The 13,891-nt window shown below is 41.6% G+C and overlaps 1 long non-coding RNA gene across 1 annotated transcript; it reads left to right on the top strand.

The window, feature by feature from the left end:
• The first annotated feature begins 1,585 nt into the window (after positions 1–1,585).
• Positions 1,586–12,204, top strand: LOC121926868. The gene is made up of 3 exons (XR_006103104.1): positions 1,586–1,655; positions 7,497–7,616; positions 12,086–12,204. It is a non-coding gene; the product is annotated as an uncharacterized LOC121926868 (long non-coding RNA).
• Positions 12,205–13,891: the final 1,687 nt, after the last annotated feature.

The following is a 13,891-nucleotide window of genomic DNA, read 5'->3' as shown; positions in this document are numbered from 1 at the left end:
AGTTAATTGAGTGCTTACCAATTTAAACACAGATGTTTATCACACTATACTCTTAAAGTGCTACTATTCCACTTTGACTGCTCTAGCTGCCTCCTCTTGCATTCTGGTGTATTGGCAGTTTTAAGGAGGAGTATTTAGAATTCTCAGGCAGAGAAGTTCTGCCTGAGAATTCTAAATACCCCTCTTAAAACTGCAAATCCCGAATGCAAGAGGAGGCAGCTAGAGCAGTCAAAGTGGAATAGTAGCACTTTAAGAGTATAGTGTGATAAACACCTTAGTTTGCAGTAACTGAAATAAACCAGGATATTTTAAAAACAGCTGGAAAAAAGGGACAACAGAAGATCAATCAGAATTGTTCCTGCCAAACTGGGACAGTTAGAGAACTAGGAACCTGGTTGGTGGGACAGACTTGATCCCAGAATGAACATGAAATCAATTAGCTCTGATGTTTTTGGTAATTGCCTTTGCTTAGATATCCTTTCTACACACACATTGACAAGTGTTATGATACAGCTGGTCTGTCTATAAGAACTTACTGCAAAAATTAATTTAAAAATCAGTTTGCAGAGAAACAGAGTTCTTGCAAACAGAATATGCCCTTCAAAAACCATTCTTGAAGCACATCTATATAGATATACACATTTAGGCTGCATCTGCACTGCAGAAATAATTCAGTTTGACATGACTTTAACTGCCATGGCTCAATGCTATGGAATTCTGGGAACTGTAGTTTGTTGTGACACCAGAGCTCTGAGACAGAAGGCTAAATGTCTCGCAAAACTACAGTTCCTAGAATTCCATACCACTTAGCCATGGCTGCTAAAGTGGTATTCAACTGGGTTATTTCTGCAGTGTGGATGTAGCCTCAGAGGATGAAAATGTGAATGTTTTGTATAGCATCATGCAAGTGAAGAAAACACAGAACAAATAAAATAAAGTTCCCCCACTACTCCACCTCTTTATCATAGCTCTAAGGTTAACTATGTCTCTAGCTTTTATCTGTATGTTTCAAGCATCTGCTGAATTTCCAGCAGAAGTCAGTGTGCTGCACATGTACAGAAGCTCTCATTTTCCTTGGCTGCAGTACAAAGAGGAATGGGGAGGATGTTAAATGGAGATTTTCTACACAGCCAAGTGTTGCCCCTGGTTATGGCTAGCCCCATGTTCAGGCAAAGAGAGAGAGCAAGAGAGACATGGCTGCCTTAGGTAGCAGAATCTGATGGATGGGAATTGGTAGATGCTATTGAAGTAGACTGTTGTCTTCAATTAATGAAGAGGCAGCCAGCCCTGCAGTAAGATTTAATTTCCATTCTGCTCAGCAGCAAAATATTTTGGGCCACCTCTGCCCCTGCTATGCAGAAATCCAGTGTTACTGTCTTCCTGGTTCCATTTTAGCTCCCAGCATGCCTGCACAGTCATCCACAGAAAGAAGTGATAAACCTGTCATTTCTTAGTCACACTCAAACAGGACCAAGAAGTTGAATGGCATTACGTAAAGCCCAAAAGTAAAGGTACAAGATGTGCAACTTTAACCTGTATTTGTTTTGCCCAGTCAGCAACTGCATCCCTCAGTGCTACTGCAGCCCCAGGCATAGGAAGCAGCCAGCACCTGGGAACATATGAATTGGATCACCTGGCCTTGCTGATACATTCAGGTGGGGCTCTACTATATTATTTTTCAGCCTAAGTGCCCAAAAGCCCATTTTGCAGTTCTGTTTACATAGAAAGCCCTCTCCTTGCCCAACTTCCTGCTGCTCCATTGCTGACAGCCTATTCTCTGATCAAGAGATCCTGTTGATTTATCATTCGCTCTCAGACGGGTGTATTTCCTTGACCCACTACAATCTACCAATTCAAGCCCCGTCATAAATCTTTCATCAGTGCGAACACTTTTTTGTGCACTTGGATGTGTGCGCACATGCAGACAGATTACACAATGGTGGTAAAACTATTTTAAAGAGTGGTGGGGAGAGGAGGGATGTTTGCTCACTTGGTGACCTCAGCTCTCTGTTCAAGGAACAAGTGGTACAGGAGGTTTTCCCCAGAGGCTCTTCAGCAGATGTGTAAATAGCTGCCCCAATGTTATTTCAGGCTGCTTCAATGGAATCCCAGGAGGCAGGCAATATTTCAAATGCAATGAATTATATTGTTTACAGTACAACATTATGTGGCTTATATTGTTCCTTCTGTTTGGAGACTGCCTTGTGAATCCTGTCAAGATTAAAAGGCAGGATACATTTCTTCATAAATACCTATACCTGACAAATGCCCTACGCTGTTCCAGAGAGTAATACCATAAACCAAAAGTACACAGCATGGTCCATAAGTCACTGCATGACTATATAAGCGGATTGATAATATTTTTATTAATGGGATAAACAACAGATGGATGCACAGGATGTTTGTCACCAGGTCTGAGATTTGACGCAAATAAAGATAAAGTCATATTGATGGGCTTTCTTCCAGACATCTGCTTATTACACTCATAATAATAGTAAATAATAATAATTACACTTATTACACTTCCTGCCAACACAATCACAGCACATTACAGATTTTGGGTTTTTTAAATGGCTACCATCTAATTAACACAATACAAGAGAGGGAAGGGGCTGCAAAAAGAAGAAAATAATAAATCCAGTTACTAGTTCTCCCAATGTTTCATTAGAGCTTGGAAATGTTATCATTTTGAACTATAACTCCCAGCATTCCCAGCTGTGCAAATTATAATAATCAGGGGAATGGCCACTAAGGTTCCAAGCAGGAAGAGACCAAAGAGGAGTTGTTTGAACTGCTGAAAAACAAGCCTTACCTTTTGATGTATGCAGTGAGGTGGAATGACTGCTGATAAAGTTCTGGAACAGTAGAGCAAAGTTACAGTTTGGCCCAGACAGATCACAGTGGTCTTACTTTTGGTGTAGCCAGAAGGAATTACTGCTACTGGATACATCTTCAGAGTGTGTATATGTGGCCATGGTGGCAAAGCTGTTCTGGGAGTTTTAGTCTAAAAAAAGTAAATTTTCCTAGTTCCACCCCCCCCCTTTTTTTTGGAAATAAACAACAAGGAAGTTGTTCTCAGCTGAAACAATGGCTTGGACTCTCCTTATCCCTTTGATGGAGACAGGTGTCTGCAGATAAAAATACTTTTGAGAGGGGCAGGGCTAAACACCAATTGGTTGCAGCCATGCCAATAACATAGGTGGCCAGGTAGATGGAATAACTGGCTGCTAGGAAAGCACAGCTTTGAATGTTTCCCCCCAAAAAACTCTACCTGTACTACATCAGGGAGTAGGATGAGCTAGATGGCTTCTCTGTGACAGTGGAATTATTGTTGTGTATGTACCTTCAGGTTGCCTATGAACTTATGGCAAACCCATGAATTTCATAGCAGTTTCTTAGGCAAAGAATATTCAAAGCTGTTTTTGCCTGTGCATTCCTCTGAAATACAGCCTACAGCACCTGATATTCATTGGCAGTCTCCCATCCAAGTACAAACCAAGGCTGAGTCTGTTTTGTTCCTAAGAGCAGACAGGATCTGGTACCTTTACAGTAATTAGGTCCAGTGGAATCATTATCTGCATTAATTAATAATGTGAGGGAGGGTGTTTTTTATTTTTAAAAATAACCTAGTCTGTTCTAAGTTCTCTGGCTTTTTCTCCATCACACTTGCTGCCTAGGCATGGATGAGGTCTTATGAAAAGGTACTAAGAGTTGTATAATTTAATCACTGGCTAACTGCAGACTTCATCAGCTAAGACACATAATCTTTTTCTTCAATCGGAAGGTTAACACAGGTTTCAGGAGTGTTGACTTTGAAAGATATAAGGGTTATCTCCAATCGTCTTAACTGACATCTTGGAAATCTGGAGGATCACAGCTCTCTGTTTACCCAACAGCATCTTTGTGTTCCTTCATGGATTGTTTAGGCAGATGATGTACTTAAATAGTCTCATTGAGCTTGTTCCCACTAGGGGAAACCCCGCGTTCTGAATCGAATCCAAGGAGTGGCGTTCATATTAGGATCCGATTTAAACCTAGAACGGTTCTAGAGCAACCCGGAATCGTCCCCACTAGAAATTGAATCCAGAAGCGGGATAAAATTTAAATCCGTGTTTTCCTCATTTAACGCGTGTTAAAAAAACACTAGGGTCCTACCTAGTGTTTTTCCCTTGATTCGAGTTAGGAACTGGAGTATTTAGATGAGAACGATAGCATTGGAATTGGGCTAGAAGGATGGGAGGAGCTGACTGCGATGGGGGGCTGTCATTGGGGGAGTTGCCCTTTCTGTCCCCATCCGTCGTGGCTGTCGCCATTTTTTCTTCCCTCACTCCTTTGTCCGCTGTGGTCTTTCAATAAGAGATAAGGATTATTTTTATTTTTTATTTCAATGGTTTACAGGCGCTTAATCTCTTCAGCGCTTTAAGCGCCTGAAGTCTCGGCTGCTCAAGCGCCTGCATCTGCAAAGGACTACAAGGCTTCTCCCGGTGGATTGCAACCTCCCCTCTGTGTGGGGAGAGCCCATTTCTAACGGAGGAGAGGCAGGAAGGGAAGGCTCCTCTCAAAGAGGCATTCCCTGCCCGCTTGGGCTCTGATCTCGCCCAGGCAGGGAAGGGAAGCCTTCTCGCGAGGAGGCATCTGACCTCGCCCAGGCAGGGAAGGGAAGCCTCCTCGCGAGGAGGCATCTGATCTCGCCAAGGCAGGGAAGGGAAGCCTCCTCGCGAGGAGGCATCTGATCTCACCCAGGCAGGGAAAGGCTCTGATCAATGGGGGGGGGGTTGAGCCTTTCTCCCTCTCTTTCTCAAACGGAATCTGCCTTCTCCTCCAACCCTGGAAAGAGAATCTTTGGGAAGAGTGCTCCCTCCCTGCTTTTCCAGCAGCCTCCTTCATTGATCTGAAGGGACATGAAGCGGGGATGCTGCCCTGGAAAACCTATCCCATAGTTCCTCTGGAGAGAGCTTTGGTTTCCTACTAAATTCGCATTGCCAGCAGCCTCCTTCTCATTGATCTCTGTGGGCTCTCTGAAGGGGTTCTGCCTGGCTGTCTTAGGAGACATGAAGCAGGGATGCTGCCCTGGAAAACCTATCCCATAGTTCCTCTGGAAAGAGCTTGGGTTTCCTACTAAATTCGGAGGGAAAATGTATATAATAAGGCAGACAGCGCTTATGACGTTTGATCGTTTAAGCGCCTTGATTGGTCCATTTAAAAAAAACCGCCAAAAATAAATCGAATCAGAAACGGTCACAGAGATGGAAATGATGTCACAGATAAATCGATTCAGATTAATGCGGGTTAACGTTACGTCATTCTGACGTAGTATTGATTGACAACTCCAAATAAGGTATGGAGGAGAAGAATCGCTTTATTTAAACACCGATTTCATGCCAAGTGAGAACGCTTACTGAACGCTTGCAGGTAAAAAATCCGAATTAAACAAGCAGATGGGAACGATGAATAAAGCGATTCTGAAAGCGGGATAACAACTGTGTTATTTTAATTCGATTTTATTAAAAACGTTTTATTTTAATTCGTATCAAATCCTAAGTGGGAACAAGCTCATTAACTCATCTGAGATTAAAATGAAAAGAATGGGCAGACTATTCACTGTAAGAGAGGATCGGTATGATTGCTACACAGACATGGAAGTGCAGTTCTGGGTGAAAATAACTTTTCTGCTTCTTCTTTAAAAAAAATAGTATAATTCCATATAGCTGTCCAGTGTCATGCTCTGATAGCTTTAGAATTCCTTGAAGCTATCTACTATCATGCTCTGTTAGCAGTGATAAAAAATGCAATTGAATGTTTGAGGTTTCTGATGTCTAAATACTACATAGCCAACTTTTATGCTTTCCCTAGCAGAGCATAAAATAACAGCAGATGAAAGATGGAAACTAATTTGGGGGGGCTGGAGCAAAAGGAGGTTTGTATATGTGTTATTTTGAGGTAATGACTGAAGAAAGTATATTACCAATAATATAAAAGAGTAGTAAGCTATTGGTCCATGTGGTGAGGGAATCCTGTGATTCTGGAAAAATCATTTATTGATCAATTCCAGTTGATCTGAAGATTTTCACATATTATGTCAGTGAGTCTGATGAATTTATATACAAGGAGGCTAAATTTAATTGTTAGTTACAGTTACAGTATACCCATTGAATCAATGGATGATACATGTTTTTTGTCTTATCAAGTTTGCTTTGACCCAATCAGTCTAACAATTTATCACTGATATTTTAACAGTCAGAATATGTGCTGCACAGAAATCTCCTCACCATCATCTAGCATGCAGCAATTACTATTCTGACAATGTGAAAGAACCTGTAATGCAAAGTCTCTTGAATATGTAGATTTTTGTAAATGTTGAATTGTGCATTGTAGTGGTAGAGAGGTTGTGGCTATCTTGATACTTCCAAACTATAGCTCTCATAACAATAAAGTAGGGCTGACGGGAGTATGCGTCCAACAGTATTTTGGACACTGTGGGTTCATTGCCCTTGGTATATTTTGTCTTTTCTTTAGATTATTATGTGGTGGACTAAGTGTATTAATTTAAAATGGAAGAGGTATGTGGGAAAGACAGAGAAAATAATCCCAGAACTACCAACTTCCAGAAGATGCTAAACCAAACAGTGTGCTCTGCACTGTCATAAAATGAAGCTGTTGGGAGATAGGCCACAGGTCCTGACAGTCATAATGAAAACACTACACTTGGCCCGTCTGATTTGTGCTCAGGACTCCTGCTAGTCAGGAAAACAAACTTTCTCCTTTCAGTTATTCCACTGGATTGCATCATTATAGAACAACTATATTCTGGCAGTTTAAAACTAGAAGAGCTCACCAGTCCTGTAAGATGATTGGTGGGAGGGAGGGGGGAAGGCAAGGGTACATCAGAACCCAGAGACAATGTTATATCACATGAAATATTGAAGATTTTCACACGGCATCATTATATTGTTCCTTTATCGTCCCAAAGTGTAGTGGAATTGTCTTAACAGATAGACGATTCCAAAAGATTTTCACATGAGGCTGTTAGTGTTCTTAAATCGTTGATATATCAGAATTCAGCAATAAATGATTACAAAACAATTTCAAAACAGTTACATTCACACAGCAACGATTTAAGAATGATTTAGCAACAATTTAAGAACACTAACAGCCTCGTGTGAAAATCTTTTAGAATCGTCTGTCTGTTAAGACGATTCCACTACACTTTGGGACAATAAAGGAATGATATAACAATGCCGTGTGAAAAGCTTCATTGTGCAACAACCTATCTGTGATGAAGTGAGTTTCAGCCCACAAAAGATTAATCTCTAAGGTGCAAAAAGATTCTCTGTTGCTTTCATTGTAACAGAAGAATCTGTTTGCCTCCCTTTTTGGAAGCTGCATGTACCAGTGCCAGTTAAGCTGAAACAATCCCCTACTTGAATACCAGTTTCATTGCTGTTTGTGGCTCATACAATTAATACAAACCAGTTCTCTGTTTCCTCTGCTCTTAGAAACGTGGGCCTTCTTGAGAGGATCCCAGAAATGTTCTTCTCCCAGGCAGGACCAGACGTTCTAGCTTGGCTGTAGAAAAGATCTGTCAGATAAGCATGTACCAACAACAGAGGGCCAAAGTAAGTGTTTTGTTTCCTGCTTTCCCAACTGTCTCTGCAAAGAACTGGATATCAGGAGGAAGGGCTTTCTTTTTGTCTCATTGGGGATGCCAGTATGCCATGAACAGCATTGCTTTTTCCAAGAAGGCAAGTGAAACTAATCTGTTATCCTGCCTGTTATCTCGATGAGCAAACAAAGGAATATTCAATAAACAATTAAATTGCAGACTTTCAGAAGCTGAGGCTTTTCCTTGATGAACGCACAATAATAAAACTGCTTTGACTAACATCTGCAAGTTGTAATCTGCAAATGACCATAGCCTGTGTAAAGAGTCAAAAGCAGTCCATTCATCCCTTATTGAGAGCAGTGTATATCCCAGATTGCAACAGTTCCAGGTTGCTCATTGCTTCCAAGATGTGTCCTTTGCTGCCATATTTCAAGTCTGAATAGTTTCCAATGTTCAAAATATGACTCTTCAGTCTATACCTCTTGTAAGGCAATCACTTAGTTTATTTAATCATTATACAGTTGCATTTCTGTGTTGCGTATTAAAAGCACAAAACCCAAATGTAATTAAAGTCAAGTTTGCTTCATTGCTCAGATGCAAGAGATGCTTTTCTGAATTGACTGGGGCCCCATTCAGACTCACCTATTTGCGCTGGATGGAACTGGGTAGATCCAGATCCCCTCCCCCCAAGTCCCTCCGGAAGCAAGTGCACACTATTTACCTCAGGGTAATTTAACCCTGAATGCCATGCAGCTCTGGGGAGAGTTCTCATTTGCCAAACCGGTTTAAAAAAAGGCTCCTTTGCTGTCAATCAAATTTATTTCCACTTTCGTCAAGGTGACGTTTCCTACAGCGATTGGGCCACCAGATGTGTGCTTCCCCCCTCACAGGTGCCAGTATGCGCAGATGCTGTCATATTTAAAAACCTCCAGGTGTGTGTGTGTGTGTTGTGTGTATTTGAGTCACTACAGATTATGGATCTCCCCTGCCTGTGTTTTCAACCCCTAAATGCAGTGTAATGCATCTGCATCCTTCCTCCTTGCTACCCCAATGCCTCATACACTAATAATAATAATAATAATAATAATAATAATAATAATAATAATAAATTCCTCACTTCGGAATACCATCTCTGCATCCTTTGCTTTCCCTCAGCCAGCCCAGTTCCTTACAGACAGTAGCGAAGGCATTCTTTATCAATTTGCCAAACTGAGAGGGAAACATTTGTAGCATTTGCATATAAAAAATAATTTAGAAAAATAGCCTTTTGCAAAGTGTGTGCTGCTGGGAGCAAGCAAATGGAAGGGAAAGTAGCACAAGCAGACACATTCTATCTATATATGTATCTACCTGTAGAACTATGCGCTTAGTTTGTCAAATATATAAAAAATAAAGAAAGCTGCCTGGTGCGAGAGGGAGGCTTGTTCTGTTCTGTGCCCTCCCTCTGACTTACCCTGAACGTGACCCTTTCTCAGGCACTCTGATCACCCTTTGCATCCTTCTTCCGGCTCCTGCCTCCTTCTCCTCTTGTTCCGTTACCTCCGATCGCCCTTTGGCACCATTCCTCTGGCTCCTTCCTCCTCCTCCTCTTGCTCCGTTACCCCTGATTGCCCTTTGGCACCCTTTCTCCAGCTCTTTCCCTCTCCTACTCCTTCTCCCTCTGACCTAAATCCCTCCCCTGAATTTGCCCTGATCATAATCGGGGGCAAATTCATATTCGCTGAACCTGCTTTTTTAAAAAAGATACAGCTTTTACACCATTTTCAAATGATCTGCGCTAAGTGGCATTTGCCCCGGAAAGGGTGTGCAAGCCTCGGATTCACTTGTGGGAGATTCGGGGTGAATATGAACTTCACATGCATAATTCGGTTCCTGATCTGGGGTAAAAGGTAGTCTAAATGGTCCCTGAGAATGGTAAATACAGTTGAACTATGAAGTTCAACATAAATATAAGCAAAAGCTTGCTAACAAAGTCCAGCACAGTTAATCAATTAATCAATCACTTTTTGATATTCCACTTTTTCCCTCCAAGATTGAGAGTTCAATTAGTTTATCCTCTTCCAGCCTATTACTATTGGTAGGTGCCAGATTAGAACCAGAACAGCTTTGCTGGATCAAAATGGAAAATAAAGATGGAGTAGGATGTCATCAGTATATTGATAGCATCAAGTTCCAAAATTCTAGGCAATCTCTCCCAGTGATTTCAGCTATATGTTTAAAAGCACTGGGGACAAAACAGACCTGTATGGGGACTCACAACCCAATAGCCAAGGAGTCAAACAGAAGTCCCCTATTACCACATTTTGGGTCCAGTCTTCCAGGTAAGAACAGAACCACTGTTAAAACAGTTCTTCTGACTCTCATCCCAGCAAGGAAGCTATGGTCAATTCTGGACACATTTCCCCAGTCCATCTTCCCAATGAAGGTCATCCACTAAGGCAATCAAAGCCATTTCTGTGCCACAACCAGGCCTGAAGCTAGTGATGTCACTAAGGGGGTGAAAGGAGTACGATCTGCACAGAGTGACACAACAGAAGAGGCATGATACCTGGCCAGGCCCTCCTCCTGCTGTGCCCCTCCTTGCTTTATCGTGGCAGTGAAGACCTCCTCACAGCTTTGCTGTGGCAGCAGAGGAGGAAACCTTTCCTATAATGGTGAAGCAGAGGGCCAAGCAAGCCCTTTGTGCCAACACCAGCCCCCACTGGGTGATGCCAGTGGTGGTGATGCCATTGCCTGAAGCTAAATTGAAATGAATCTGAATAAATTATCTCAGCCAGGAACCCCTGGAATTGAGAGGTCACCACAGGCTCCAGTTGCTTGCCCAGAAATTGAAAACTAGACAGTAATTGGCCAATAGATTTTCCATTCCCCAAATGGTATAGTCCAAATGTAATCCTCCCAAGCTTTTGCCTCTGGTCTGATCCAGCAGGGCTCTTATACACAAATCTGGTGCAGTGTCATTCAGCCATCCAAATTTCAATGTACAATAGGTCTTACAGGAAATGAAAAAGAGTCTTACCAAGTTCAACCAATAAACTTCAATGATGCTTTTGGGAGCATATTTCTCGAAATCAAATCCAGCTCTAGCCAAGTGTAGAGCAACCACATTCCCTTTGGCATTTGAACTGCATCCAACTACACCTTTCCAGATTACACCTTGTTCTTAACTCAGTTTGGTATCATGACGAAGTAAGATTTCTAATCTCTTTCTGGACTCTCTTCTTCATTCACCCCCAATTGGCTGGCAGCTAGCAGTTTCCTGCATTCTTTATTCTTGGCAAACCCTGCTTTTTCATTGCTTGCTAGGGATGATAGAATGTACGTGTGTTTGCCAATGCTTTTACAGTCATATTGTCTGGTGCTACTAAAGAATTGACTGCAGCAAGTACAGTCCTGTTTGACCCTAAGAACAAGAGAACAAATACATTTAAACCAAAGCTGTTTTCTAGGTTTTTGCATGTCACAAAACACTTGTTTTTGTTTTGTTTTGTTTTGAGATGTAGCTGTGATATGATCAAACTGTTTAAAATCTTTCCTGTTTATAGACTTAGAGACACCTGGATTTCAAGAACTGGAATGCTAGATTTCTTTCTAGTGCAGGACTTTTTAAGGTACACAGAATACAATATGTTGCATTTAGAAAAAGATGCCCAATTCCATCCCTAGATCTTAAGGATCAATCTAGCTGTCATATGAAACATCTTATGGGCTGCACCCACACTGCATAAACAATCCAGTTTGGCACCACTTTAACTGCCATGGCTCAATGCTATGGAATTCTGGAAATTGTAGTTTGTCAGAGCTCTATGGCAGAGAAGGTGAAATTTCTCACAAAACTACAGTTCTCAATTCTATAGCAGTGAGACATGGCAGCTAAAATGGTGTTATACTGGATTATTTATGCAGTGTGTTTCGGACCATAGTTCAGCCCACATGCTCCTCTTGAGCTTGATACCAAGAAGAATTTCCATTTCTAATTACTATCCCTTTTCTATTTTTGAAGATGTTGTCAAAACTAAGCTTTCTCTTAGGGAAAGGGAAAGAAAGTAAAAGAAGGTATAACAATGAGAAGAGAAGAAATAAGCAGAGTGATAAAGAAAGGAAGGGTTGAAAGAGTGAGGTAGGTAATTATGGATAAAAGGAAAGGTAATTAACTGACATATTAGTAGGGATAATTGTATTTTGGTTGTATGTTTGATTTGCTTATAATTGTTATTGGTATTTGGGCATGTTTTTATTGTTTTAATTTTTATATTTTAAGATTAATAAACATATATAAAACAACAACAACAACAACAAAACCCTCAGCTTTCTCTTGTTTGTATTGGATGCTTTGCCAGCAGTGTCCAGCTTCTTGTAACAAGGCTTCGGAAACTAGAGACTGGGAAGAGCTTCCAAATTTTAAAGTAGAATTTGGTTAGTTCAATGAAAGTATCACCTTGTAAAGTAGATCTGCATTTACATGCTTTTGTTTCCCTACAGGTTCTGAGACAGAGAAGATCAAGAGAATCCCGAGGGATGCAAAATAATAGAGACAGCAGAGGCCTCCGAATGGATTTTGTTTTTGTGCACCTTCACAAAAATGAACAAATCAATAGCAAATGATAAACAGGTTTTCATCATGCTTTAATAATGCTATGCTGTGTAATGCAGCATCCTGAGTTAATATTTGCACAATAGCATGGGACAGGGATGCAAATAAGGTTTTGTTCAATGGGCTGCAGGGTGTGTGCATCTAAGAAGGCTAGTTTACCTGTTTGCAACTCCCCACTCCTCCGTGTTTCTGTTTCCTGTGTTTAGTTAAGGCTTACTCTTCTGCAGGCATTGTTGACTAAACAGCACAGCACTGTCATCACATTGTCAGTTTTTGCAGAATAAGGGCAAACTGTTATAGAAAAAGCTTCCTTCACTGCCAGCAGTGCTGCCATAGCTATTGTTGGGGTGTAACTGTGAAACAAGGACTACCATCACTATAATGATGCAATGCAATTTTAAGCCAGGTCCTAAGTAGTTTCCTTGGTATGGGTGGTCAGTGGTGATAAATTCTGATTTGGTTGCTCAAGTGAAATACGGTATCATTTCCCTCCCTCCCCGAAAGTGGTTTCTCTCCTGAGATTGTGAGATTAAGAGGCTGTACATACAAGCCCTGAAGGAACAGCATGCAGCCGCCCTTTCTTCAGCCAGATCGGGGCCACAGCAACCTCACGCCACAGCCCCGATCTGGCCTTCCAAGGGCGCAAAAAGGAACCACAAAAAGCAGCTCCCTTTTGAGCCCTCGAATGGGCACCATAGCCATGGCAATGTGGTTATATCGCGCCCCTTCAGCATTGCATCATTTGGATTCAGTGCCAGAGGCACACCATGATGCCGCACACCATCTGGAGCAGTGCGTGGTGTCAGGGTGCCATGGGGGGTGGAGTCAGTCATGCATGGTCAAGATGCTGTGCCCTGACTCTGCCCCCAGGCCAGCCTTTCAGGCCAGTCTGCATAGCCCCAAATTCCCTGAAGGTGAGATTCTAGACTGAATAAGTCTCAGTACCTATCTTGTTCTCTGCATTGGGTAGAATATTTTAAGAAAAAAGAGAGAGATTTGTGAAGATAAAAAGTATAAAATTTACCTTATCCTTAGCTTCTTGCTAGAAAAGGAAACAGATCAATATCTCACCTGTAAGCATGCACATGTTCTGCCTATAACTGTGCTTTAAACATTACAAAATCAGAGCCAAGTTCCCCATTGGATGTGTACAGACACGTACAAGTTGCAATAACCTTTGGCTTCATCACACATCTGATTGGTTATCAATACAAATGATCTATGCCAAAGACAAGTATGATCACAGTGTCAGTACCTAAATGGTGCCAAGTTATCCTAAGCCCCATCATTCCTCTTTAAATAAACATATTTTGTTAAAGATTTATTCCACTGAAGTGCCAATACATCCACAGGTGCAGATGCAGTCTAGGAACACCTCAGTGATATTAAATAAGAACCTAGGGTCAATTCTGGCCACATAACAGCAACTGCCACATGGCAATCAAATCTAGGGCTGAGCCAAAGTGACTCACCATTTTTTGGGAGGGGGTGGGGGGCTTTGCTTTCTTTCTCAACTCTGCCCCCCCCCCCACACCAATATGTCCAGGTGTTTGCATACATTGCCTTCCCTTGACTTCACTTGCCTTCGTGATTTCTTCATGTAGCAAAAAATCTGACTGATTGCAGAACATGATACAGTATCTGGTTTCAGATTGTCTGTGATCACTTACTTTATTAATACCAAGGCAGAAACA

This window comes from Sceloporus undulatus, chromosome 3 (assembly GCF_019175285.1).
Source record: "Sceloporus undulatus isolate JIND9_A2432 ecotype Alabama chromosome 3, SceUnd_v1.1, whole genome shotgun sequence".
In the NCBI taxonomy this organism is placed as follows: domain Eukaryota; kingdom Metazoa; phylum Chordata; class Lepidosauria; order Squamata; family Phrynosomatidae; genus Sceloporus; species Sceloporus undulatus.
Note: the sequence above shows the minus strand (reverse complement) of the source record. Positions and strands in the feature narration are given on the sequence as shown.